This window comes from Odocoileus virginianus, chromosome 4, assembly GCF_023699985.2.
Source record: "Odocoileus virginianus isolate 20LAN1187 ecotype Illinois chromosome 4, Ovbor_1.2, whole genome shotgun sequence".
Taxonomy (NCBI): domain Eukaryota; kingdom Metazoa; phylum Chordata; class Mammalia; order Artiodactyla; family Cervidae; genus Odocoileus; species Odocoileus virginianus.
This window is the reverse complement of record NC_069677.1, coordinates 55,321,707-55,349,625: the sequence shown is the minus strand read 5'-3', so window position 1 is coordinate 55,349,625 and position 27,919 is coordinate 55,321,707. Positions and strand designations below refer to the sequence as shown.

At 37.7% G+C, this 27,919-nt stretch overlaps 1 pseudogene; it reads left to right on the top strand.

Moving 5' to 3' along the window:
- Positions 1-182: 182 nt before the first annotated feature.
- On the top strand, positions 183-27,384 carry LOC110132929 (arylacetamide deacetylase-like 2; annotated as a pseudogene).
- The last annotated feature ends 535 nt before the right edge of the window (positions 27,385-27,919 follow it).

Sequence of the window (27,919 nt, the reverse complement as noted above, 5' to 3'; positions counted from 1 at the left end):
AATCAGATCTGTGCTGAGTCAATGATGGTGTCACTAGGTAAAAGAGTTTTTGTCACCATTTAAAATTATTTTCTGTTCTGTCTGCATATTTGATGAGATATTGTGATCTGTCTTTCAAATAGAACATTTAACTCTTGAACTAGTTACAACAGTAACTATTAATTTTAAAACTGAATATTAGATCAATAATGCTAACATGGTCATAATACTTGAAAGATTCTGTTATCTACCTTTGTCCCACTACTGAGGATTTTAGTATATGTAGGATGATATTATATCATCACTACACAGAGGTTGTGAAAAGAATATCATGGGTTACAAAACTCTGTGCTTTGGACTGACTTGTATCCTCTTTATTTATTATATTTATACACCAATACCAGAAAACATTGAAGAACAGTGGAAGGTAAGGACAGAGGATACTGCTATAAAAATGAGTTCACTAATGATAAGTCTTTTTCCAGGAAATTGGAATGCCTGTTATAAGAACATGCAAACTTTCTTTCAGTTAGCATTTAGAAAGAGACTTCAGTTTTCTTTTAGGATAAATCAGCCAAATATCATTAATCTGTTTACTTTAATAAATCAGTATCAAACCTATTTGAATCTGTATAAAACATGGGGAGATAAAATTCTGTTGATAAGATAAATACCAAATATATGGGGACAAGACAGAAATGTTACTGTTTAAGTGGAAATGGGATTTTAAAGCTACTTATAAATGAATCTCTGAAAACCTAGTCTTACACAATTTCTTAAAATTTACATATGTACATTGATTATGTTTTTATATTTTGATGTATATTTAGTACTTGTGCTGTTTTAATGTCTGTCTCTTTCTTAGTGGTTTTCAAAGTTTTTGGTCTTAGGAACTCTATAAGTTATTATTTTTGAACTTAAGTTATTGAGACTCAAAGAGTTTTTCCATAAGGGTTATGTTTATTAATATTTTCTGCATTAAGAACTGACTTCATCAGAAACCAATGTACTTGATATTGATGATGATAATAATAAATCTATTAGAAATTAAAATAAATAAGTGGTTTTCCATTTTTGTAAATCTTGTTAATGTCTTAGACTATGGAAGATATTGATTTTTTATCTGCTTTTGCATTTAATCTATTGTAATATCAGGTGTCATGTAGCTTCTGGAAAACTCCACTGAATACTTATGAGGAAATTCAACTTTAAAAAAACATAGGAATTGTCACAGTATTATGCACATTCCCTGAATACCTCTCAGAGACCCACAAGAATTCCAAGGCCGTACTTTGAAAATCACTGCTTTTGTTTACCTTCAATCCTAAATTATTGGATTTTAGATTTTTTGTGACAATGCCAGAATTTGTACTAAGATCTACCTCACTGAAAATATCATGCTATCCTGTCAAAACATGCTGCTACCTGGAGGCCTTATGGATGACATAGATCATAGAAAGTTTGAGGGAGAGTGCATCAATGGAAAATAAGTGATCAAAGAACAGAGAGCAGTGCACAGTATCTGGGAAGCAGCTGTCTCGTGTGCTAGACAGTTGAGATGACAGAAGAGTTGACAACTCTGTCAAACTAGATACCCAAGGTATCTAATATATCTATATACCTAAGGTGTATAATACCCCCTTCGCAAAGTCCAAAGTAGGCTGAATCACCTGTTGCCCTCAGTGTTCCCTTTTATGGTGAATTCTTCACCTTTTCATTCAGTGGATTTTAGAGAAAAAATGAGCAAGTGCTAGCCCTACAGAGAAGTTGCCATGTTATCTTATCAACAGCTCATATATCCTTTCACTTATGCACATTTACTAATGTGCCTCATCAAAATCAGTACATTCTTAAAACATGCAACTGTAGAATTCAACTTTTAGTTTGCCAAATGCAAAACATAATTGAGGTTTTGCACATGTAAAATAGAACTGACTTTACACATTTGCTTATATATGCATTATATATTTGTGTGTGAATTGCACTAGTAATTGATCGGTTTCTGCTTATTTGGGTGAAAATCACTTTATTATGGGCTTCCCAGCTGGCACACTGGTAAAGCATCTGCCTACCAATGCAGGAGACTCAAGAAACATGGGTTCAATCTCTGGGTTGGGAAAATTCCCTGGAGTAGGAAATGGCAACCTGCTCCAGTATTCTCACCTGGAAAAGTCCATTGACAGGAGAGCCTGGTGGGCTACAGTCCATGGGGTTGCAAAGAGTCAGACATGATTGTGCAGATCATTTTGTTACTGTTGTCAGTGAATTTTACAACATATGCCAAGAGAGCAAACATCACAGATTTTCATGAAATCCTGTGGAAAAATTTAAGACTATAGAGTTACTCATTCATAATCATTGGCAGCATAAAGTTGGAGAAAGAGCATGAACTTAAAATCCAATTAGATCTTAAAGGAGTCTACTTCACCCTTTTCTGGCTCAGTTTCTTCAACAGCAAAATGAGAAATCTAAGCACATCGCAGCATTACTCTGAGGATAGTAGACAGGATGTCATGATGTCTGGAATGGTAGCTGGTGTTTGTTCAATAGCGATCTAATCAGTGTCCACTCCATGATAGAAGTTATGAGAGATGCGTAGCCAAAAGTCTAAAAAACATTGATTTTAAAGTGATATAGCTGCTGAATTGGAATTACTTACACTATGATTTTTTTTCACTCAGCTAAGAAAATATTTAAGAATATTTTCCGTATATATTTTTTATGAGAAAAGCTAAAATTTATTGAGTTCTTACGATGTGCTCTCCCTAGTTTAATTTCCTTAAATGTATCACTTAATACTTACAACTGTGCTTTGAAAAAGTCACTTTTGTTACCCTTATTTTACGCATGAGGAAAATAAGTCACAGGGGATAAGCTAACCAAAAGCAGACAGTTAATAAATTTTAGAAATGGGAGTCAAACCCAGCCTATGTTCAGACTAAATTTTTTTATCACTTTGCCAAATTTTATATTTAACTGTGCATACCGTTAAAATTCATTCTTTTGGTTATATAGTCCTATGTAGTTTAATATGGGTAGGGGTTCATGAAACTACCACCATAATCAAGATCTGAAAATATTACCCCTCAAACTCACTTTTGCTGCCCTGTTTATCATGGAAAACACTTCCCCACCCTAAATTCCTGGTAATAACAGATCACTGTAATGTCTGCATAGTTTTCCCTTTTCATAATATCGTATGAATGGTTCATACTGCATTTGGATTTTGAGTCCAGCTTAATGCATTTCACGAAGCACACTGCATTTGAGAATAAACCATGCTCTATCTCAAGTTAAATCCCTTCCAAAGCTGTGTAGTATTCAGTTACATGTATGTGTCACAGTTTGCCCACAATAAACAGTTGAAAAATATTTGGATTCTTCCCACTTTAGCGTGAATATGGATAAAGCTGCTAAAGCACTCATATAGAGGCTTTTGCATAGACAAAATTTTAATTTCTGTTGAGTACCTAAAACTAGATGCACTGGGTTATTATAAATGTATACTTTATATACTTTAAATGTATAGGAAACTGTCAAATTGTTTTCCAAATAGGCTGTACCATTTTGCATTCAGTCCAGAAGTACAGGAAAGTTTTAACTGTTCTGTGCCCTTACTAACATTTAATATTTTCAGTTTTTCTTTAAAAACATGCTAATAAATTTGTAGAAACATCTGATTGTGGTATTCATTTGAATTTCCTTAATGATCACAGGTATTGCATTATCTTTGCATGTATTTATTTGCTATTACATGTTTTTGTGTGTGTGAGGTGACAGGTATGTTTAATCTTTTCTCTATTTTGTTGCAGCCAAAATCTTGTCCGTCTCTGCCCACTGAAGCTGAATGAAAAGTATGGAGACAGAGTTTGGAGGAAATTGAAAGTTGGCTTGAATCTTCAACAGGATGAGGGGAGAACACTGTAGGCTCATGCCTCAAGAACTGTGCCCCCTTTTCCGTGAATAAAGAGTTTATGCTGTGTTCTGCTGCGCTTAGTTGCTCAGTCATGTCCAACTCTTTGTGAGGCCATGGACGGTAGCCCACCTGGCTCCTCTGTCCATGGGATTCTCCAGGCAAGAATACTGGAGTTGGTGGCCATGCCCTTCTCCTGGGGATCTTCGCAACCTAGGAATCAAACACAGGTCTCCTCCATTGCAGCCAGATTCTTTACCATCTGAGCCACCAGGGAAGCCCATGAATACTGGAGTGGGTGGTCTATCCCCTTTCCAGGGGATCTTCTCAGCTCAGGAATTGAACCAGGGTCTCTTGCTTTGAAGGCAAATTCTTTACCAGCTAAGCGACCAGGGAAGTCCTAGGGTCTATATAAGATGAGGGCTTACAGTCCGGGGTAGGTGATGAGGAACAAAGGTATAAGAATCTTATATTCTTCCTCTTGCATCCTTTCAAAGACAGTCATAGGCTGACGTCAGGTAGTCAGGTAATGGGTCTAGCAGTCCAGTACCCCTGTTGCTGTCCTTCAGTCACTAGGCCATGTCCAACTCTTTGTGACCCCATGGATTGCAGCACGCCAGGCTTCCCTGTCTTTCACTATCTCCTGGAGCTTGCTCAAACTCATGCCCCATTGAGTCAGTGATACCATCCAACTATCTCATCCTCTGTTGTCCCCTTTTCCTCCTGCCCTCAATCTTTCCCAGCCTGAAGGTCTTTACCAATGAATCAGCTCTTCTCATCAGGTGGCCAAAGTATTGGAGTTTCAACTTCAGCATCAGTTCTTCCAATGAACATTCAAGGTTGAGTTCCTTTAGGATAGACAAGTGTGATCTCCTTGCTGTCCAAATTCTCCAGCACCACAATTTGAAAGCATCAGTTTCTTCGGTGCTCAGACTTTTTATGGTCCGACTCTTTCATCCATACAGGGCTACTGGAAAAACCATAGTTTTGACTGTACAAACCTTTGTTGGCAAAGCTGCAGTCACCATCCACAGTGATTTAAGCGCCAAAGAAAAAAAAATCTGTCACTGCTTCTACTCCCCCCCCCCCCTTTTGCCATGAAGTTATGGGTCACAAAGAGTCAGACATGACTGAGAGACTGACCTGAACTGGACTGATGGGACCAGATGCCATGATCTTTGTTTTTTGAATGTTGAGTCTTTTCAGTTTCAAAAAGAAATGGTCAAATTCTTTCAGGTTTTCTACCTTTAAACTCAGCAAGCATCTTTTAATTTTATGGCTGAAGTCACCATCTGCAGTGATTTTGGAACCCAAAACAGTTTTTGATATTTCTCCCAGCAATCTTGATTCCAGCTTATTCTTCATCCAGCCTGGAATTTCTCATGATGTACTCTGCATATAAGTTAAGTAAGCAGGGTGACAATATACAGCCATGACGTACTCCTTTCCCGATTTGGAACCAGTCTGTTAACCCCTGAAAAAGCATTCAGAGTTGGGGGCAGAAAAGCAAACTTAGTCACAGACTGAAGATTAGAAACAGTTAAAGTAAAAACCAGGAGTGATCAGTTCTGCTCACTGTTCTTTCCATCTTCTTTGTTCTCTGGAAAGCAAAGAAAAACTCATTTCCTGTTTTTTTTTTCCCTTTTCACTGCAACAACTTGAAAATATTGTTTTTTTTTCTTGTTGTTTGTTTGTTTGTTTTGCTTGTTGATTATTCTAAGTTCTTCCTACCTGAGATGCCAATCATTTAGCAGATACTTAATTTGAAAGTATTTTCTCCCAGTCTGGGCTTCTCTTTTTGTTTTCTTAAGTTACAGAGCAAAAACTCTTATATTTTGTTGAAGTCCAGTTTATTCTTTAAAAAATAAAAGTTTTTCTTTTTTGATATACTATCTAGGAACTTTTAATGTATCACAAGATTTTTTCCTATGATGTCTTCTAATCTAAGGGGTTTGTAGTTTTACATTTTCCATTTAGGTATTGGATCCATTATTGAGTTAATTTCTATATAAGGTGTCTGACTCTTTGCAAACCCATTGACTATACAGTCCACAGAATTCTCCATGCCAGAATACTGGAGTGGGTAACTGTATCCTTCTTCAGGGAATCTTCCCAACCCAGGGATTGAACCTAGGTTTCCCATATTGCAGGTGAATTCTTTACCAGGTGAGTCACCAGGGAAGCCCATGATATGGGAACGGGTAGCCTATCCCTTCTCCAGGGGATCTTCCCAACCCTGGAATTAAACTGAGGTGTCCTGCATTAGAGGCATATTCTTTACCAGCTGAGCTAGGCTTAAAGCTTAACATTCAGAAAACTAAGATCATGGCATCCAGTCCCATCACTTCATGGCAAATAGATGGGAGACACTGGAAACACTGTCAGACTTTATTTTTGGGGGCTCCAAAATCACTGCAGATGGTGACTGCAGCCATGAAATTAAAAGATGCTTACTCCTTGGAAGGAAAGTTATGACCAATCTAGATAGCATATTAAAAAGCAGAGACATTGCTTTGCCAACAAGGGTCCATCTGGTCAAGGCTATGCTTTTTCCAGTGGTCATGTATGGATGTGAGAGTTGGACTGTCAAGAAAGCTGAGTGCCAAAGAATTTATGCTTTTGAACTGTGGTGTTGGAGAAGACTCTTGAGAGTCCCTTGGACTGCAAGGAGATCCAACCAGTCCATCCTGAAGGAGATAAGTCCTGAGTGTTCATTGGAAGGATTGATGCTGAAGCTGAAACTCCAATACTTTGGCCACCTCATGCAAAGCGTTGACTCATTGGAAAAGACCCTGATGCTGGGAGGGATTGGGGGCAGGAGGAGAAGGGGACGACAGAGGATGAGATGGCTGGATGGCCTCACCGACTCAATGGACATAGGTTTGTGTAAACTCCGGGAGTTGGTGATGGACAGGGAGGCCTGTCCATCGAGTGCTGTGATTCATGGGTCGCAAAGAGTCGGACACGACTGAGTGACTGAACTGAACTGAACCAGGGAAGCCCAATTTTTATATAAAGTGTGAGGAATGAGTCCAGGGACATGTTTTTTGCATATTCATGTCCAATTGCTTCAACACTATTATTGAAACACTTACCTTTCTCCATTGCATTGCCTTGTATCTGTGTCAAAAGTGAGTTGGACATATTTGTATTAGTTTATTTCTGAACTGACTCCTTTCTCTTCCCTTGATGTGTGAGTCCAGCCTTTCACCAGTACTTCCCTATATTTATTACTCTAGCTTCTCAGTAGTCTTGGAACAAGGTTTTATGAATCTGTCAACCTTGCTCTTCCTTATCAGGTTTGCTTTGACTATTAAAATTAATCATTTTTTCCATGTACAAGTTTAAATTTAGCTTATGGGTGACTAAATATTCTAATGAGATTTTGCCTGAGATTAGGTTAATTCTGTAAACCAATTTAGAAAGAACTGACATTTTAACAATATTGTCTTCTCACCTGTTTATATATATTTCTCAGTTTAATTAGGTCTTTGAATTCTTCCACCAATGTTTTATAGTATTCAGCAGATGAATACTGAATATATTTTCTTAAATTTATAACTAAGAACTTCAATTTTGGTGTGTTGTGATTGATACTCTTAAAATTTTGATTTCCATTTATTCACTGCTAAATTTGAAATGATTTTTTTTTACATAATTGACTTTGTATACTTTGATCTGACCAAATATGCTTATTCGTCTTATGGAAATTTTTTTAGATCTCATAATATTTGCTTCTTAGATGACATAGTGGCTGGAAACAGAGAAAGAGACTGGTACTCCTTTCTTTTCAGTCTGTGTTGCTTTTTCTTCCCATGCCTGAATGCCCTGACTGGGACTTCCAGAATTATGTTGAATAGAGGGAAGACATTCTTGCCATTTCTTGCTCTTAGGAGAAAGCATTCAGTCTTTCACCGTTGAATGATTTTTTTTTCTTTTTTTTTGTACATGCCCTTTATCAGATTAAGGAAGTTTCTATTATAAGTTTGCAGAGAATTTTTATCATGAAAAGGTGATGAGTTAAGTCAAATTGTTTTTCTACATCTGTTAGGATGAACATATAATTTTTCCATCTCTGTTAGTATCCTGAATTATATTGATATTCAAATAGTGTAGTGTCAACCACAAACTGGCACTTGCTGTGGATTCTTGCCATCTACCCCTACAAGGATTAAATCATGTGCAGCTGCTGACTTCCAACACCCTATGGAGGAGTTCATGATGGAAAGCAGAAACAAGGCACTCTGTTCTCCAGGAAACTGGTAGGACAGATCTTTAGATAGATATATACAGGTGCTGATTGTATGAGACCAAATCTTGTGTCTCCTAATATCTAGAGAAGCACTAAAATCTTTCATGGTGACAATTGTTTCTTGTGACCAGCAGAAGCTTCAGGAAACCAGCTGAATCTTTCTACAAAAAAATATTTGCTTGCTTGCATGAACTCCCCTTTATAAATATAATCACATATATACTCCCCTTTCCCTTCTTCCTCTTCAGAGCAGCCTCTCAGAGCTATGTGAGATGCTGTCTCTCTGGCTGCAGTCTTCATATTTGCCCCCAATAAAACTTAACTCACAACTCTCATTTTCTGTGCTTTTTTTAGGTCAACAGTATTGACCTTACATTTCTGGGATAAAAATCAATTGATGAGAATGAATTATCATTTTTTAAATATCAGTGAATGTGATTTAATATTTCATTAAGGGTTTTTGCTTCAATATTGACTTATGATTTTCTTTCCTTCTAATGTCTTTCTCATTTTGCTAACAGGATCATGCCAGCCTTGCAAAGTGAAACAGGAAGTATTCTCTTGTGCTTTATTTTCACTTTTGTAAAATTATCATAGTTTTTTCCTTGATGTTTAGAACAATTTGCTAGTAAAACAAACAGAGCATCAAGTTTTCTGAAGTTTTCAAATTGCAGATTCAATCTTTAAAGGATATATAGACAATTCACATTATCTATTTCTTTTTAAGTAAATTGTGATTTAATTTACTTTGTAGATTTAATCTAAATTGCAGATTATAGACTTTTTTTGGTATTCCTTTTTTGTTATCTCAATGTTTATGAAATCAGTGCTGATATCCTTTCTTTCATCCTTTGTATTGGTATTTTTGGTCTTCTTCTTGGTTACTCTTTGTACAGATTTGTCAGTTTTGTTCTTTGAAAAGAACTGATTCTGTGTCATTTTTCTTTGTTTTCTTTTAATTTTATTGAATTATGATCCTATCTTTATTATTTTTCTGCTTTGCATTCTTTGAATTTTCTTTGCTCTTCTTTCTAGTTTCTTAATATTGAAAGCTTTGAATACCATTTTGAGCCCTTTCTTAATTTTTACTATGATAATTTAATTTTATAAATTTGCCTGTAACAGTTCTTTAGCTACATACCACAAATTTGGATATCTGTGTTTGTATGTTCATACTCTAATTTCCGCAGAGGATTTGTCTGTGACACATTAAGTGAAAGTCACTCAGTCATGTCTGACTCTTTGCGACCCCATGGACTATACAGTCCATGGAATTCTCCAGGCCAGAATACTGGAGTGGGTAGCCTTTCCCTTCTCCAGGGGATCTTCCCAACCCAGGGATCGGACCTAGGCCTCCCGCATTGCAGGCGATTCTTTACCAGCTGAGCCACAAGGGAAGCCCAAGAATACTGGAGTGGGTAGCCTATCCCTTCTCCAGCGGATCTTCCCAACCCAGGGATGAAGCGGGGGTCTCCTGCATTGCAGGCAGATTCTTTACCAACTGAGCTATCTGGGAATCCCTGTGAAACATAAGCTAGCAATATTTATGCTGAAATTCATAAAATACTGATGAAAGAAATGGAGCACAATAAATGGAAAGATATCCTGTTTTAATGGATTGGGAAAATCAATAATATGGAAAAGTCCAAACTACACAAAACAATATACAGATTCAAGACAGTCCCTATCAAAATTCCAATGGAATTTTTCTCGAAAAGAGACCAAATAATTCTGAAATTCAAAGGAAACAACAGATCCTAGATAGCCAAGGCAATCTTTAAAACGAAAAACAAACCTGAAGAAATTACACGTCTTGAATTGAAATTATCTTAAAAGTTGTGAGAAATGGAATATTTCCTGCCATATCAGTAAACAAAGCTGTCACAGATATGAGTGACTGCAGCCCTCCAACGTGGGCTGCTGAGCCCTAAGGGACCAGGAGAAGAACATCCACCATCGACCAGCCGGCAGACGACAGCCACTCCCTGCAGTGAGCTCCGGGAAAAGGAAGCTCAGGCCATGAAAACGGGTCAGTTCAGTTCAGTTCACTCACTCAGTCGTGTCCGATTCTTTGTGACCCCATGGACTGGGGCACGCTAGGCCTCCCTGTCCATCACCAACTCCCGAGGTTTACCCAAACCCATGTCCATTGAGTTGGTGATGCCATCCAACCATCTCATCCTCTGTCGTCCCCTTCTCCTCTTGCCTTCAGTCTTCCCAGCATCAGGGTCTTTTCGAATGAGTCAGCTCTTCATATCAGGTGGTCAAAGTACTGGAGATTCAGCTTCAACATCAGTCCTTCCAGTGAAAATCCAGGACTGATTTCCTTTAAGATGGACTGATTAAATCTTCTTGCAGTCCAAGGGACTCTCAAGAGTCTTCTCCAACACCACAGTTCAAAGCATCAATTCTTCTGCGCTCAGCTTTCTTTATAGTCCAACTTTCACATCCATACATGACCACTGGAAAAACCACAGCCTTGACTAGACATATCTTTGGTGGCAAAGTAACGTGTCGGCTTTTTAATATGCTCTCTAGGTTGCTCATAACTTTCCTTCCAAGGAGTAAGCGTCTTTTAATTTCATGATTGCAATCACCATCTGCAGTGATTTTGGAACACAAAAAAATAGTCAGCCACTGTTTCAACTGTTTCTCCATCTATTTGTCATGAAGTGATGGGACCAGATGCCATGATCTTGGCTTTCTGAATGTTGAGCTTTAAGCCAACTTTTTCACTCTCCTCTTTCACTTTCATCAGAGGCTCTTTAGGTCTTCTTCACTTTCTGCCATAAGTGTGGTGTCATCTGCATATCTGAGGTTACTGATATTTCTCCCAGCAATCTTGATTCCAGCTTGTGCTTCATCCAGCCCAGCGTTTCTCATGATGTACTCTGCATAGAAGTTAAATAAGCAGGGTGACAATATACAGCCTTGACATACTCCTTTTCCTATTTGAAACCAGCCTGTTTTTCCATATCCAGTTCTAACTGTTGCTTCCTGACCTGCACACAGGTTTCTCAAGAGGCAGGTTAGGTGGTCTGGTATTCCCATTTCTTTCAGAATTTTCCACAGTTTATTGTGATCCACACATTCAAAGGCTTTGGCATAGTCAATAAAGCAGAACTCGATGAGTTTATGGAATGCTTTTGCTTTTTTGATGATCCATTGTATGTTGGCAATTTGATCCCTGGTTTGTCTGCCTTTTCTAAAACCAGTTTGAACATCTGGAAGTTCACAGTTCACATATTGTTGAAGCCTGTCTTGGAGAATTTTGAGCATTACTTTGCTAGTGTGTGAGATGAATGTAATTGTGTGGTAGTTTGAGTATTCTTTGGCATTGCCTTTCTTAGGGATTGGGATGAAAATGGACCTTTTATAGTCCTGTGGCCACTGCTGAGTTTTCAAAATTTGCTGGCATATTGAATGCAACATTTTCACAGCATCATCTTTTAGGATTTGAAATAGCTCAACTAGAATTCCATCACCTTCATTAGCTTTGTTTGTAGTGATGCTTCCTAAGACCCACTAGACTTCACATTCCAGGATGTCTGGCTCTAGGTGAGTGATCATACCATCGTGATTATCTGGGTCTTGAAGATCTTTTTTGTACAGTTCTTCTGTGTATTCTTTCCACCTCTTCTTAATATCTTCTGCTTCTCTTAGGTCCATACCATTTATGCCCTTTATTGAGCCCATCTTTTCATGAAATATTCTGTTGGTATCTCTAATTTTCTTGAAGAGATCTCTAGTCTTTCCATTCTATTGTTTTCCTCTATGTCTTTGCACTGATCACTGAGGAAGGCTTTCTTTTCTCTCCTTGCTATTCTTTGGAACTCTGAATTCAAATGCATGTGTCTTTCCTTTTCTCCTTTGTTTTTGGCGTCTCTTCTTTTCACAGCTATTTGTAAGGTCTCCTCAGACAGCCATTTTGCTTTTTTGCATTTCTTTTTTCGGGAATGGTCTTCTTGCTCCCAATCTCCATGAAAACAGGATACTGGTCCCAGATAGGTGAGATGCTTATGAAAGGAATGAGTTCAGTGAGCCCAGACTCTTGCATCTTTCCATACACAGAAAAACACTACATTCTCTGACTGGAATATCTGGTTTTCTTGAATTAACAAAAATCATTTGGTGTTCAGACTACCTGTCCTTTTTTGCAAAATTTCTATATAACCTGACTCCTCCCCTCACCTCTTCAGAGTGGTTCTTTCAGGTTATTTGAGATGCTGCCTCCTGGGCTAAAGTCCTAAAAATTTCCACTGACTAAGACATAACTCTCCACTAGGTTATGAATATTTTTTAGGTTTACAGTTATAACAAGCAAAGCAGTGTAGTATTGGCATAAAAACAGACATATATGGAAATGGAACAGATTAGAGAGCCCCAAAATAATCTCAAGTATATACAGTATACTAATTTTACAAGGTATCAAGAATACACAATGGGAAAAGGATGGTTTTCAATAAATGGTATTGGAAAAACTGGAAATGCCTATACAAATGAAATAAATTATACCCCTATCTTGCACCATACACAAAAGTCAACTCAGGGTAGATTAAAGATTTTAATGTAAGCCCTGAGACCCTAAAAACTCCTATTAAAAAACATGATGGAAAAGTTCCTTTGCCTCGCCCTTGGCAATGATTTTTTTTTTTTGGCTATGACACCAATAGCACAAGTAACAAAAGTAAAAAGAGACAAATGAGGCTACATCAAATGAAAAAAAAAAACACTTCTGCACAACAAATCAAATCATCACCAAAATGAAAATGCAAAGGCAACCTACAGTACGGAAAACAATATTTGTGAACTATCAGTTTGATAAGGGGTTAATATCCAATATACATAAGAAACTTATACAAGTCTATAGTTAAAAAAAATTTTTTTTTTCTTTAATGTGCAAGGGACCTAAACAGATGTCTCTCCAAAGATCTATATAGGGTTAACAAGAATATGAAGAGGTGCTACATTATTTATAAAGTAAGGCATTTTGAATGAGAGTTCACTTTGACAATACTTAACCTCTTTTGGCACTGCTGCCGCCGCTGCTAAGTTGCTCAGTCGTGTCCGACTCTGCGATACCCCATGGACTGTAGCCCACTAGGCTCCTCCGTCCATGGGGTTGTCCAGGCAAGAGTACTGGAGTGGGTTGCCATTTCCTTCTCCCTTTTGGCACTAATATCCCAGATAAAACATAGCATCACTTTTGTGTTGAAATGAGAATCTTCCATTACTCAGAAACACAAACAGAGGACCTCCTCTGTTTACCACTGAGTCCTTCTCCGAGTCTCAGCCTTCCTCTAGACCTGACTGAGAAACATGGAGTTGTTTTTTCATTTGTTTCTTCGTGTGTTTTGTTTTGCTAATAAGTAAGCAAAAGAAAGTGATGTGTCCGTGGCTAATTCAAGAAAATGCTAACAATGACTATAGTAATAATAAAGACAACCAATAACCAACTGAGAAAGTTTTATAAGATTTTGGAAGCTCACAGAATTTGAAGTTGAAATTCTAGTCTTCAGAAAAGTCGGCAGCACCAGGGATGTCAGTATCCAGGAACAAACCTCTTCAGGATTCCATTGTGGTGATAAGTTATTATTGAGTGTTCTCATTCTTAGGGTCCCTGTTTAAGAATCAATATCCAAGGATAGTGCACTAAATCTACCTTAAATTTATTTTCTTACCTCTTAACTGGTGAGTGATTGTTCCCTTGATCAACTTCCTCATCAAAGATTTCAACTAACAGGATATGGTAGTTCCCTAAAGTGAACCAGGACATTGTTACCAAAAGAAGGAATATTTAGGTCTGCTTAGCTTTTAAATGCAGGAGCTATCCACAACAAAAAAAATTATATCCTTTCTCTGATCTAGCTTCTTTCTAAGGCCAAAAGGTAAGTATATTTTAGAGATTGGGTGTGGTTGTTTACAAATGCTGTGTGCAAATGCAATGTATATATGGGTGTATGTGTTTTAAGTTTATATTTCTATATCATTCCAATATATGTGTGTATATGTGTTTTTAGTTGAAATCTTAATCATACTTTAGAGTTACTTAAAAGTGTTAATGGTCAAAATGGCTGCTTCAAGACTGTACCCTGTTGACCAGCATGCCACTTCTCATTCATTATTCCTCATGTAACTATCTTTTTTAAGTTCAAATTTACATTATTTCTATCACAGCATCATTTTTAATTGTCCTAGCATTTAATACACTTACTTTGCTTCCATTTTTATAGGCTCTTTTAAAAAACATAACAATTAGTAATATGTACAGGAGCACAAATAGTTTATGTAAATACTGGCTTAGAAAACTGGGTTTACATCTTGTCAATTACTAGCCAATTAACTTGTGTCAAAAACAGGAACTTTCTTGTTCTCAGTATTATCATTGTTAAAGCAGATGGGTTATATGATTTTTAAAGTCCTTGTAAAATTTTAGTCACCTCATATAGCTATAACAATAAATGCTATGTAATGTTCTATTTATAATGTTCAAGTTACCATACAACTGTGCTCATTTCACATGCCAGCAAGGTTATGCTCAAAATCCTTCTAGATAGGCCTCACAGTATATGAATCAAGAACTTCCAGGTGCACAAGATGGGTTTTAAAGGGGCAGAGGAACCAGAGATCAAATTGCCAACATTTGTTGGGTCATGGAGAAAGTGGGGATTCTAGGAAAATGTCTATTTCTACTTCATTGACTACATGAAAGCCTTTGACTATGTTCACTACAACAAACTGTCGAAAATTCTTAAAGAGATGGGAATACCAGACCTCCTTACCTATCTCCTGAGAAACCTGTATGTGGGTCAAGAAGCAACAGTTAGAACCAGACAGGGAACAATGGACTGATTCAAAATTGGGAAAGGAGTATGACAAGGCTGTATGTTATTGCCCTGCTTATCTAACTTCTATGCAGAGTACATCATGTGAGATGCAGGGCTGGATGAATTGCAAACTGTAATCAAGATTGCCAAGAGAAATATCAAAACCTCAGATATGCAGATAATACCATTCTAATGGCAGAAAGTGAAGAGGAACTAGGGAAACTCTTGATGAGGGTGAAAACAGGAGAGTGAAAAAGTTGGCTTGAAACTCAACATTCAAAAAACTAAGATCACAACATCCGGTCCCATCACTTCATGGCAAATTGAAGGGGAAAAAGTAGAAGCACTGACAGATTTTCTTTTCTTGGACCCCAAAATCACTGTGGATGATGATTGCAACCATAAAATTAAAAGACACTTGCTCCTTGGAAGGAAAGCTATGGCAAACCTAGACAGTGTATTAAAAAGCAGAGACATTACTTTGAGGACAAAGGTTCATGTAGTCAAAGCTATGGTTTCTCTAGTAGTCATGTATGGGTGTGAGAGTTTGACCATAAAGAAAGTTGAGCACTGAAGAATTGATGCTTTCGAATTGTGGTGCTGCAGAAGACTTAAGAGTCCTTTGGACTGCAAGGAGATCAAACCAGTCAACTCTAAAGGAAATCAACACTGAATATTCATTAGAAGGACTGATGCTGAAGGGCCAATACTTTGGCCACCTGTTGCGGAAGAGTCACATCATTGGGAAAGACCCTGATGTTGGGAAAGATTGAAGGCAAAAGGAGAAGGTAAAATGTATTATCTGCACAGGATGAGATGATTAAATAGCATCACCAAATCCATTAATAAATATGAATCTGAGCAAACTCCGGAGACCGTGGAGTATGCAGGAGTTTTGTGTGCTGCAGTCCATGGGGCTGCAGAGTCAGACATGACTTAGCGACAGAAAAACACCATCAATGTCCTGTTCCCCCACAATATTTCAGACTTTCTTTTTTTGTGAACTATTCATTGGAAGATATTACAAAAGTATTAGAAATCTTACCAAAAATGGTAAAGAGAGCATTACTCCGATGGTACACAATTTAAAAGTAGAGCTTGTTTTCCTCCAAGTTTTCTCTTAAAGAAGGAATGTAGTTGTAGTTCAAAAAATGGGAATAGTTTTATCAGTAAACTTACAATTGCATACTTTTGGAAATTTTAAACAAATTGAATGACCAAAGAAATAAAATAAAAATATTTAAAATATGCATACAAGAAACTATAAAATCTTATTTCTCAAATAAAATTTACAACTTACATTTGAGAAATAACTAGACCAATACAAAATAAGTTGCAAGTAAACTGGTGACAATTAAATGAAAATACTCTTATAGTAAAAACACTGCATATTTGATATTTATTTAGAAGCACTATCTTATATGTGTTAGGATGTACAATTAAACCTCTAAAATATTATTACATTTTTACTCTTCATCTTTGAGTACATACTTATAAGCACTTGATGATACTAAAAACCAAAATGTTTCATGTTTTAATGCATTTGTTTTGTTTTGACAGACTACATTATTGGAAAAATTAGGTCTTAAAAGATTTGATGAATTGTTTTCCATAATACTGTAATTGGACTACACACAACCAATTTCAGATGAAAATGTTATGGTGATGGACACAACCTTTAGTGATATTCCAGTCTGTTTGTGCTTGCCAAAGAGGAGGTCAGAAAGCCAGAGACCAACTGTAATTTTTTTTCCTGGTGGTGCCTTTGTTTTGGGAAGTTACTGTAAGTGATTTTTATATATGTAAATATGTATGAGTATGTGTGTTTGTGTGTTTTACATGTTATATGTATTTATATTAAAATATAATTCTGTATATACATAATTGGAAGAACTTTTGTTGGTATAATGTTTATGTTTATAAACATATATATGTATCTTAGCAGAGAGATAGACTCTTATCATTCATGATTCATATATACATCTTCATATACTTCTTGGCAAATAAATCATAAAATTATCAGGTAAGATATTGGCTTTTTAAAAAGTTATTAGCAAATAAATTTACACTGAAAATGAGAAATGGATAATTCAAATATTTAAGCTTGAGTTTGAAATTACCGTGGGACCTGATGTTAGATTCAGAAAAATAGAAGTGAGTAAGATGTTTTAAATGTTGGATCACAAGTGATATTATTTGCAGCTTCCAGGTAGCAGATACATGTTCTTATCATAGGCAGTGATGCATCAATACTTTTCATGTTGAGGTTAGGCATCTAAGGCATAATTTTGAACTTCAATAGAAAAAATAAAATAGAACTGAGTAATCAGCTTCTCCTTAAAGTCTATTCCATTTGTTTGGAGATGATTCCAAGAAGTGAAATGGAATAGCTAAGACACACACTCAAACACATTCCCATAGACACAAACTCAAACATGCTTAAATATATACAAACTCACACACAGACATACACACACAGTTGCTTTTAGACTGTTGATATTATTGACTTACCATACAGCACAGAACACAAAGGATATTGTTTTAAAGGTACTCCAAAATGTAAAGAGCAAATGAGAAGACTCTTTTCCTCAAAGAGCCTACAGCCTGAGTCATTATATCCAGAATTTTGACTCTGTGATCTGTTAACATTTAAAGTGAATGTCGCTCAGTCCTTTCTGAGTCTTTGCAACCCCATGGACTATACAGCCCATGGAATTCTCCAGGTCAAAATACTGTAGTGGTTAGCGTTTCCCTTCTCCAAGTGATCTTCCCAACCCAGCGATTGAACCCAGATCTCCCACATTGCAGGCAGATTCTTCACCAGCTGAGCCACAAGGGAAGCCCAAAACTTGAAAGTGAAAGTTGTGTTTAGAAATGCTGAGAGGGCTCAAACAAAACTTGTGTGTACCAGGACACAGAAACCCCACAGAGACTGAGACAGAACTGTGTTTGAGCGTCTCCTGTGCGGGTCCGGGCCAGCAGTGGATGGCCGCAGGGACAGGGGCTCTGGGTGCTGCAGACGTGGGTACAGCATAACTCCCTTGGAGGAGGTCGTCATTAACCCCCCATAGAGCCGCCAGAACTGACGCAGGACTGGGAAACAGACTCTTGGAGGCACAACAGAACCTCGTGCACCAGGACCCAGGAGAAAGGGGCCGTGACCCCACAGGAGACTGACCCAGACTTGCCTGTGCGTGTCCAGGAGTCTCCATGGGAGGCGTGGGTCAGTGGTGGTCTGCTGCAGGGTTGGGGCACTGAGTGTAGCAGTGTGTTCATGGGACCTTCCGAAGGAGGTCATCATTATCCTCATTACCTCCACCATTGTTTGGCCCCAGGTAAATAACAGAGGGTGAACACAGCCCCATTCATCAACAGAAAATTGGATTAAAGATTTACAGAGAATGGCCCTGCCCATCAGGACAAGACCCAGTTTCCCCCTTAGTCAGTCTCTCCCATGAGGAAGCTTCCATAAGCCTCTTATCTTTCTCCATCAGAGGGCAGACAGACTGAAAACCACAATCACAGAAAACTAACCAATCTGATTACATGGACTACAGCCTTGTCTAACTCAATGAAACTATGAGCAATGCTGTGTAGGGCCACCCAAGATGGACGGGTCATGGTGGAGAGTACTCACAAAACATGGTCCACTGGAGGAGGGAATGGCAAACCATTTCAGTATTCTTGCTTTGAGAACCTCATGAACAGTATGAAAAGGCAAAAAGATAGGACATTGAAAGATGAACTTCCCAGGTTACTATGTACCCAATATGCTACTGGAGATCAGTGGAGAAATAACTACAGAAAGAGTGAAGAGACAGAGCCAAATCACAAACAACACCCAGTTGTGGATGTGACTGGTGATGGAAGTAAAGTCTGATGCTGTAAAGAGCAGTATTGCATAGGAACCTGGAATGTTAGGTGCATGAATCATGGCAAATTGGAAGTGGTCAAACAGAGATAGCAAGACTGAACATCAACATTTTAGGAATCAGTGAACTAAAATGGACCAGAATGGGTGAATTTAAGTCAAATGACCATTATATCTACTACTGTGGGCAAGAATCCCTTAGAAGATATGGAGTAGCCATCACAGTCAACAAAAGAGTCTGAAATGCAGTACTTGGACACAATCTCAAAAACGACAGAATGATCTCTGTTGTTTCCAAGGCAAACCATTCAACATCACGGTAACCCAAGGCAATGCCCTGACCAGTAATGCTGAAGAAGCTGAAGCCGAAGGGGTTCTATGAAGATCTACAAGGCCTTCTAGAACTAACACCCTCCAAAAAGATGTCCTTTTCATTACTGGTGACTGGAATGCAAAAGTAGGAAGTTAAGAAACACCTGGAGTAACAGGAAAATTTGGCCTTGGAGTACAGAATGAAGCAGGGCAAAGGCTAATAGAGTTTTGCCAAGAGAATGCACTGATCATAGCAACTACCCTCTTTCTAGAGAAGACTCTACACATGGACATCACCAGATGGTAAATACCTAAATCAGATTGATTATATTCTTTGCAGCCAAAGATGGAGAAGCTCTATACAGTCAGCAAAAAGAAGACCAGGAGCTGACTGTGGCTCAGATCATGAACTCCTTATTGCCAAATTCAGACTTAAATTGAAGAAAGTAGGGAAAACCACTAGACCATTCAGGTATGACCTAAATCAAATTCCTTACAACTATACAGTAGAAGTGACAAACAGATTGAAGGGATTAGATCTGATAGACAGAGTGCCTCAAGATCTATGGATGGAGGTTCATGACATTGTACAGAAGGCAGGGATCAAGACCATCCCCAAGAAAAAGAAATGCAAAAAGGCAAAATGGTTGTGTGAGAATGCCTTACAAACAGCTATCAAAAGAAGAGAAGTGAAAGGGAAAGAAGAAAAGGAAAGACATACTCATTTGAATGCAGAGTTCCAAAGAATAGCAAGGAAAGATCAGAAAGCCTTCCTCAGTGATCAGTGCAAAGACATAGAGGAAAACAATAGAATAGAAAGACTAGAGATCTCTTCAAGAAAATTAGAGATACCAAGGGAAAATTTCATGCAAAGATGGGCTCAATAAAGGACAGAAATGGTAGGGACCTAACAGAAGCAGAAGATATTAGGAAGAGGTGACAAGAATACACAGAAAAACTGTACAAAAAAGATCTTCATGACCCAGATAACCACAATGGTGTGATCACTCACCTAGAGCCAGACATCCTGGAATGTGAAGTCAAGTGGGCCTTAGCAGGCATCATTACAAACAAAGCTAGTGGAGGTGATGGAATTCCAGTTGAGCTATTTCAAATCTTAAGAGATAATGCTATGAAAGTGTTGCATCCAATATGCCAGCAAATTTGGCAAACTCCGCAGTGGCCACAAGAAAAGGTTAGTTTTTGTTCCAATCTCTAAGAAAGGAAATGCCCCAAAATGCTCAAACTATTACACAATTGCACTCATCTCACACACTAGCAAAGTAGTGCTCAAAATTCTCCAAGACAGGCTTCAACGATACGTGGACTGTGAACTTCCAGATGTTCAAGCTGATTTTAGAAAAGGCAGAGGAAACAGAGATCAAATTTCCAACATCCACTGGATAATTGAAAAAGCAAGAACATTCAATAAAATCATCTATTTCTGCTTTATTGACTATGCCAAAACCTTTGACTGTGCGGATCACAATAAACTGTGGAAAATTCTGAAAGAGATGGGAATACCAGACCACCTGACCTGCCACTTGAGAAATCTATCTGCAGGTCAAGAAGCAACAGTTAGAACTGGATGTGGAAAACAGACTGGTTCCAAATAGGGAAAGGAGTACATCAAGGCTGTATATTGTCACCCTGCTTATTTAACTTCTATGCAGAGTACATCATGAGAAATTCTGCACTAGATGAAGCACAAGCTGGAATCAAGATTGCTGGGAGAAATATCAATAACCTCAGATATGCAGATGACACCACACTTATGGCAGAAAGTGAAGACCTAAAGAGCCTCTTGATGAAAGTAAAAGAGGAAAGTGAAACAGTTGGTTAAATCTCAACATTCAGAAAATTAAGATCATGGCATCCGGTCCCATCACTTCATGGCAAATAGATGGGGAAACAGTGGAAACAGTGACAGATTTTATTTGTGGGGGCTCCAAAATCACTGCAGATATTGACTGCAGTCATCAAATTAAAATATTCCTGCTCCTTGGAAGAAAAGTTATGACCAACCTAGACAGCATACTGAAAAGCAGAGACATTGCTTTGCCAACAAAGGTCCATCTAGTCAAAGCTATGTTTTTTCTGTAGTCTCGTATGGATGTGAGAGTTGGACTATAAAGAAAGCTAAGCTCAGAAGAATTGATGCTTTTGAACTGTGGTGTTGGAGAAGACTCTTGAGAGTCCTTTGGACTACAAGGATATCCAACCAGTCCATCCTAAAGAAAATCAGCCTGAATATTCATTGGAAGGACTGATGCTGAAGCTGAAACTCCAATACTTTGTCTACCTCATTCGAAGAAGTGACTCATTTGAGAAGACCCTGATGCTGGGAAAGATTGAGGGTAGGAGAAGGGGATGACAGGGGTTGAGATGGTTGGATGGCATCACTGTCTCAATGGACATGAGTTTGAGTATACTCTGGGCGTTGGTGATAAACAGAGAGGCCTGGCGTGCTGCAGTCCATGGGGTCACAAAGTTCAAACACAACTGAGTGACTGAACTGAACTGAACATTTCAAAATAACCACAAATACTAAATTAGTTGGGTGCATGGTCCACTTTTAATTGATTGGCAATCACATCTTAGGATGGATATCTCTGTCAAAATTTACAGATAACAGCTACAGAAAGGCTCCCCTACCATTAGCAAGTGGTGGAACCAGTAGCCAAATCTAGGCCTTACATTAGTATTCACAGGCTTAAGCCTCTCACCACTAGGGAGCAGCCTCATCCTACCAACTGTCAAGGTTGTCTTAAGTCTCTTGTGTGTATTTAATTCCTATCCTTCTTGTCAATGTCATTTCCAAACCCTCAGTGCTCTTTTAAGTCTCTCAGTTCATCCTCCCTCATCTATCAGGGATGTCTGTGCAAATTCAGCACCCCCACCCCTTGAGTATCTCATATGTCTTTAAAAATTATTAGCACTATATTAATTTTATTTCTTTCTACTTATATCCTAGAAGTGTGCTTTTTTATCTTTTGGCAAAGTATAATCTCTTCTTTGCCTGGGGTCATATTCCCTCATATTATTTGGATTTTAATCAGTATTCCTCTTCTGTCTATAAATGGGCCCACTTTATTGACTGCTAAATGTTACAGCCTCTTCTATCTTGATCTTCCTTGTTTCTGAATATCTCTGTCTAGGTAGTCACCTGTCACTCTTCTCAGGCTCATTTTTAGACACTGTGGGATCCATTTTCCCCCTTTGAAGACCACTCTAAGCTGTGTAAGCTGACAAGGACCACTCCCCCTTCACTGAAACTACTGTTCCCTTGATTTCTATGACACATGTTTCTTTTAACTTCCTTTTGCCTCTCCCGCTTAATCTTCAGGTGCTTCTCCTTCTTTAAAATAAAACAAATATAAACAAACAAACAAATATAGGCCTCTCTTTATATTTTATAAGTGTTTGTGTTCCTCAGTATTCCTTTCTTTAGTTTTTGACTCTTCGCATTCTTTACACTTTCAGCCCTATCTCCCACATGCATGCTGCTGATTTCCAAAGCTCTATTTCGAGCTATAACCATAGTCCCAAAGATCAATATATACAGCTGCAGAGCTTGCCAGTGTATCTTGAAGAATCACAGTAATCCAAAGTGAAGATTACCAAACAGGACGTATCCTGTGTATCTCCCAATATTCTCAGGAAGAAAGAAACCTAAGTAAACAGCAACTTCAACAAGTTGAGAGACAGTGACATTAACTTCAATAAGTTGAGCGAAAACATCAGCTTCAGCAAGGAGAGAAGGTAGACATGCTCCTCAGCTGCATTCTATGAATAAGGGGCAACTACAGACAATTACTTATGGTTTCTTAGCATCTACATTTAATAACCAGTTCTGTCCGCCTTTCTTCCTAAATACCTTTTTCTGGTCATGTGATTTATAGTTAAATTCCTTGGTGATACCTACTGCCTCCAGACAAAGGAATCCTTAGTGTAGCATCCAAGACCTGGCCCTGTGTTCCTACTTTCCCACGTGCTTTCACTCTGTACCCCTACCTCTCTTTCAGCACTTTTTTCAGCTGAACTTAACAGTTAGTCCCCCGAGCCTTTTATGTATTGTCATGACTCTTTTTCTTAATGTGTATTTTGTTGCTGAAATGACCTTCCCCATTTATTGGCAGCTGTCAAGCCTGAAGCCTTTGAATCACTCCATACGGAAACAGGAAAAGTGAGAATGTAGGGATTCACCAATTAGTCATATTTCTATCACATTTCACCCATGTAGGTAGCCTTCCACTGCTCCTATTTACAGAACAGACTTCCACAGAAACTTTTTTGTGTATACAGTGTATACATCGGTGGATCTTCTGAATGGATGGATGGCAAACAAACTTGTTGCTGTGGATGTAGGAGTGGCGTGAGAGCATTATATTTGTGGGTTTTTTTTTTTTTAATATTGATTCTTGCTCTTGTGGTAAACAATTTTGATTTCCAAAGAAGACACCTATGACTTCAAAAGGACCGAGATCCTAGGAAGTTTTGATTTATGTTATTTTATTATCATTGCATTATCCACTCTTCCTCAAAGGGGCCTAGTTTCTCTTTAACCTCTGTCATTGGAGAGACCTTCGAGAGGCAACACAGGCTGAACATCTCTGAAAACATTGGCTGTGGTGCTTCTAGAAATGTCTAGGAGCTTAATTACGCATTATACAATTGGGATGCTGTATTTGCTTGAACTAGTGATAAAAGATCAATTTTATAGATATTCTTTCTTTAAATTGGACTATTGATTATCAGTATTGTGTTAGTTTCAAGTATAGTTTAGTTGTGTTAGTTTTGAGCAGAGTGACTCAGTTACACATGTACATGTATATATACACATATTTTCAGTTTATTTTCCATTATAGGTTATTAGAAGATATTGACTGTATAGATATTCTTAATTGTTGGAATATCAGGTGCAAATGTTGTGACCATCTGAGAATTTTAAATCGTTCTCAAGGTAAGAGAACTGAAGCACTAATGACTTTTGCCCAAATTCCCAATGATATACTGAAAAGACTTGGAAATGTCCAGTACTTTATCTTCTACTCAAAGCTTCTCTGTACGTCTTCCAATGAATTTTTCCCTTATATTTTCTATCAATTAAGTCTATTTTGTAGAATTTTCACCTACATAAATTTCTAATATAAGACATCCACAAATCATTTGGTCTCAGTTTTGCTGCTTTTAAAATCAAGTGTGCACTCCTAACAATGATTGTGAAAATATGTGTCACCAACTCGATAGACAATCTGATAAATGCTGTAGAACATCTCCCCTTGATCGCACTTTTGCTAAAAAGTTTACACGCAATTTTATGAGCATAAACTGATAAACTTAACTCTCTCATCTCATGGAACCCAACATTTTAAAAATGTTATACCAGAATCTATGCATAAATGAATAAACTTAACTCTCTCATCTCATGGAACCCAACATTTTAAAAATGTTATACCAGAATCTACTTAAAAAAAAAAAAAGATGTTAGTAGTAAGTGAAGGTGTGACTGGTGAAACTAAAGATTCAAAGTATGACTTATTTTGTTCTTTGGACCTACTGCTTAAATTGAGAGATACACAACTGAAGTTTAATCATATATGCTTTTGTTTCTCTCTCTCTCTCTCTCTTTTTTTTTTTTTTTTTCGGTCTGAAGCTATAGATTAGCTCCTCAATATCCGTTTCCTGTTGCCCATGAAGATGTCATTTCTGTGGTCAAATTCTTTCTACAAGATTAAATTCTTGCAAAATATGGAGTTGATTCCACTAGAGTCTGTATTTCAGGTGATGATTCTGGGGGTTTAATTGCAGCAAGAATGACTCAAATGGTATGTTTTATGTGTTGTATAGTATACATATTTATAACACATGCACACGTGCTATAACTCTAACACAAAAGTATCATTTTCTTTGTTAGGATATTTTTATTGGTCTTATATTTAAGCTGTTAAATGGAAAAAAAAACAAAAAACCTTACTGTGCTTTTACATAATTTTACCTTAAGACAAGGTGGCTTTAGAGCATTGAGGGAAATGAAATATAATTGTAAAGAAAACTCTTAATTAGTCACCAATTTTGAGGGAAATAGAACAATGTCTAGGAACCACTATTTAATATGACAAAAGATTTATTGTTCTCATCAGGTAAATTGTAAAGTCTACCAAGCACTTGGGATTACTGTAGTTCATGGATTTCAGTGGGATGTTAGCAGATAACATTTGAGCCATAGAGCATGCTTGCATGGAAGAATTGTTGCTGTTTAAAAAGAAAAAAGACAATGGCCATGGTTAAAAAACTTGCTGTGTGCCCTTAAAAATAGCTAATAACTAATAACTTGAAATAACTAATAAACAATAATAACTAATAAACTAATAACACAATAACTAATAAACTTGAAAAACAAATTTAGTACAGTACATAATTCTTACCCCCCAAACCAACTTTTTTTGGGAACAAAACAGTAAGCAGAGGGATTTAAAGCCAGCAGGATTTGCTAACTCCTTTTGTAGGACCGCCTTTGCTACTAGCCTGAGAAGGTATTAGCTGAGTCTCTCTGTCTCACTTTTATTTATGTGTGTGCTGCTGTTTCTTACACTGTTTTTGAGATGATCCACTGGTTTATAAGTACCTGTCTGAAGGCACTCGGGTGGGATCATGGCATTAGAGAGATTATATTAGAGAAATCTGTCTTTCCTCATATTCTTTCTGAATTGCGGCACCCACTACACATTGATTGTGCAGTTTGCAGTTGGCTGGCTAACGTGTCTCTTGTGAGGTTCCACTGGGGCTAGAGTTAATTCTCTCTTTAGGATTCCATGGATAGATGAGCCTGGAGGGCTACCGTCCATGGGGTCTCAAAGAGTCAATACGACTGACCGACTAACACTTTCAACTTCACTTAGCCTGTCAGCTACTTCACTGAGGGGTTAACTTTAAGAAATATCCTTTAGGTACTGAGATTTTCATGTGGAGTGGCAGTTGGTATATTCATTTCTACAGATGTCATTGTTAAGGACGTTGATCTGTGGCTAGGTAATTGCTACTCAGAGGTTAGTTGTAGGTTTTCTCCTATAGAGTGTATGACTAAAACAAAAGGAAAGGGAAATGTATGCTGGCTATTCTCACTCCACAGCTGAGATCTTAGGATACAGCTTATCTCTATAAGAAACGGAAGCTCTAAATATGTGATCCATGAAAACAAGATGTACATTAGAAATATTTCCTTTAATTTGGTCAAATTCCTTTTCAATTTAGATAATATGTGAGTTTGGAGATTGATATCCTATTACTGTATTCATTCTTTCTTCTCACTTAGGTCATGGTAGGTCAAAAATGATTTTTCAATGTAGGTAGTATTTCATCTTTCCCAGGAATCATGTAATTTTTTTTTATTTGGTGGTTATATGTGAATAAATGTATGTGTGTATGTGTGAATCATTACTGATGAAACTGGGATGACACATTTTAATGTCCTTAAAATACACATATAATGAAAATAATTATTAGAAATTATATCATTTTCATAATTATTTACATCATAACAGCTGATTTGATTGGAATAAAAGCTGCCACTCCTATATCTTAAAGCCTTTAACAGATTCACATTTTATTATATGTTTTTTTCAGATACAGAATGATCCAGAATTCAAAAATAAACTGAAAAGGCAAGCTGTAATTTACCCCTAGCTTACAGGTCATTGATATCTCTATGCCATCTTACTAAGGAAATGAACATGGCCCATTTCTGTCAAACAAACTGGTAATGAAACTTGCATGCCTATATTTGACCCAGGATAAAGCACTCCCCCAGGCAATAGTGAAAAATCAACACATGCCTCATGGGTCAAGGCATCTGTTTAAGCTGGTTAACTGGAGCATCTTCCTTCCTGAGGAATACAAGAAGAACTATGTATATACTGAACCACATCTTGGGAGACATAATTTTCCATATTCAGCACTTTTGGATAGTAGGTTATCACCGTTGGCAGTCAATGATTCCCAGCTGCGAAATTTGCCCTTAACTTACTTCCTCACCTGTCAACATGATGTTCTAAGAGATGATGGACTTATATATGTCTCACAACTTCAAAATGTTGGAGGTAAAGTTTCTCATGACCATATGGAGGATGGAATCCATGGAGCTTTATCATTCATGGCTTCACCAATGTACTTACAGCTAGGTATTAGAATAAATGATAAGTATATTAATTGGCTAGAGGAAAATCTATAAATAGTACATATAACTAACTAGCTAATCACTGTTAAAGTCAAAGGGCTATATTTTGAGATTTCTGAATTTAAGTGACAATATGATTTTAGCTTTGATCAACCAAGTTTTAAATCAAAGCAAAATTACTGTGCATCTTAGAAAAAAGTTATTTCCCTAATCTTCAGCTCATTTCAGTTCCGTCACTCAGTCATGTCCTACTCTTTGCGACCCCATGAATTGCAGCATGCCAGGCCTTCCTGTCCATCATCCAGCCATGTCATCCTCTATCATCCCCTTCTCCTCCTGCCCCCAATCCCTCCCAGCATCAGGGTCTTTTCCAATGAGTCAACTCTTCCCATCAGGTGGCCAAAGTATTGGAGTTTCAGCTTCAGCATCAGTCCTTCCAATGAACACCCAGGACTAATCTCCTTTAGGATGGACTGGTTGGATCTCCTTGCAGTCCAAGAGACTCTCAAGAGTCTTCTCCAACACCACAGTTCAAAAGCATCAATTCTTTGGCACTCAGCTTTCTTGACAGTCCAACTTTCACATTCAT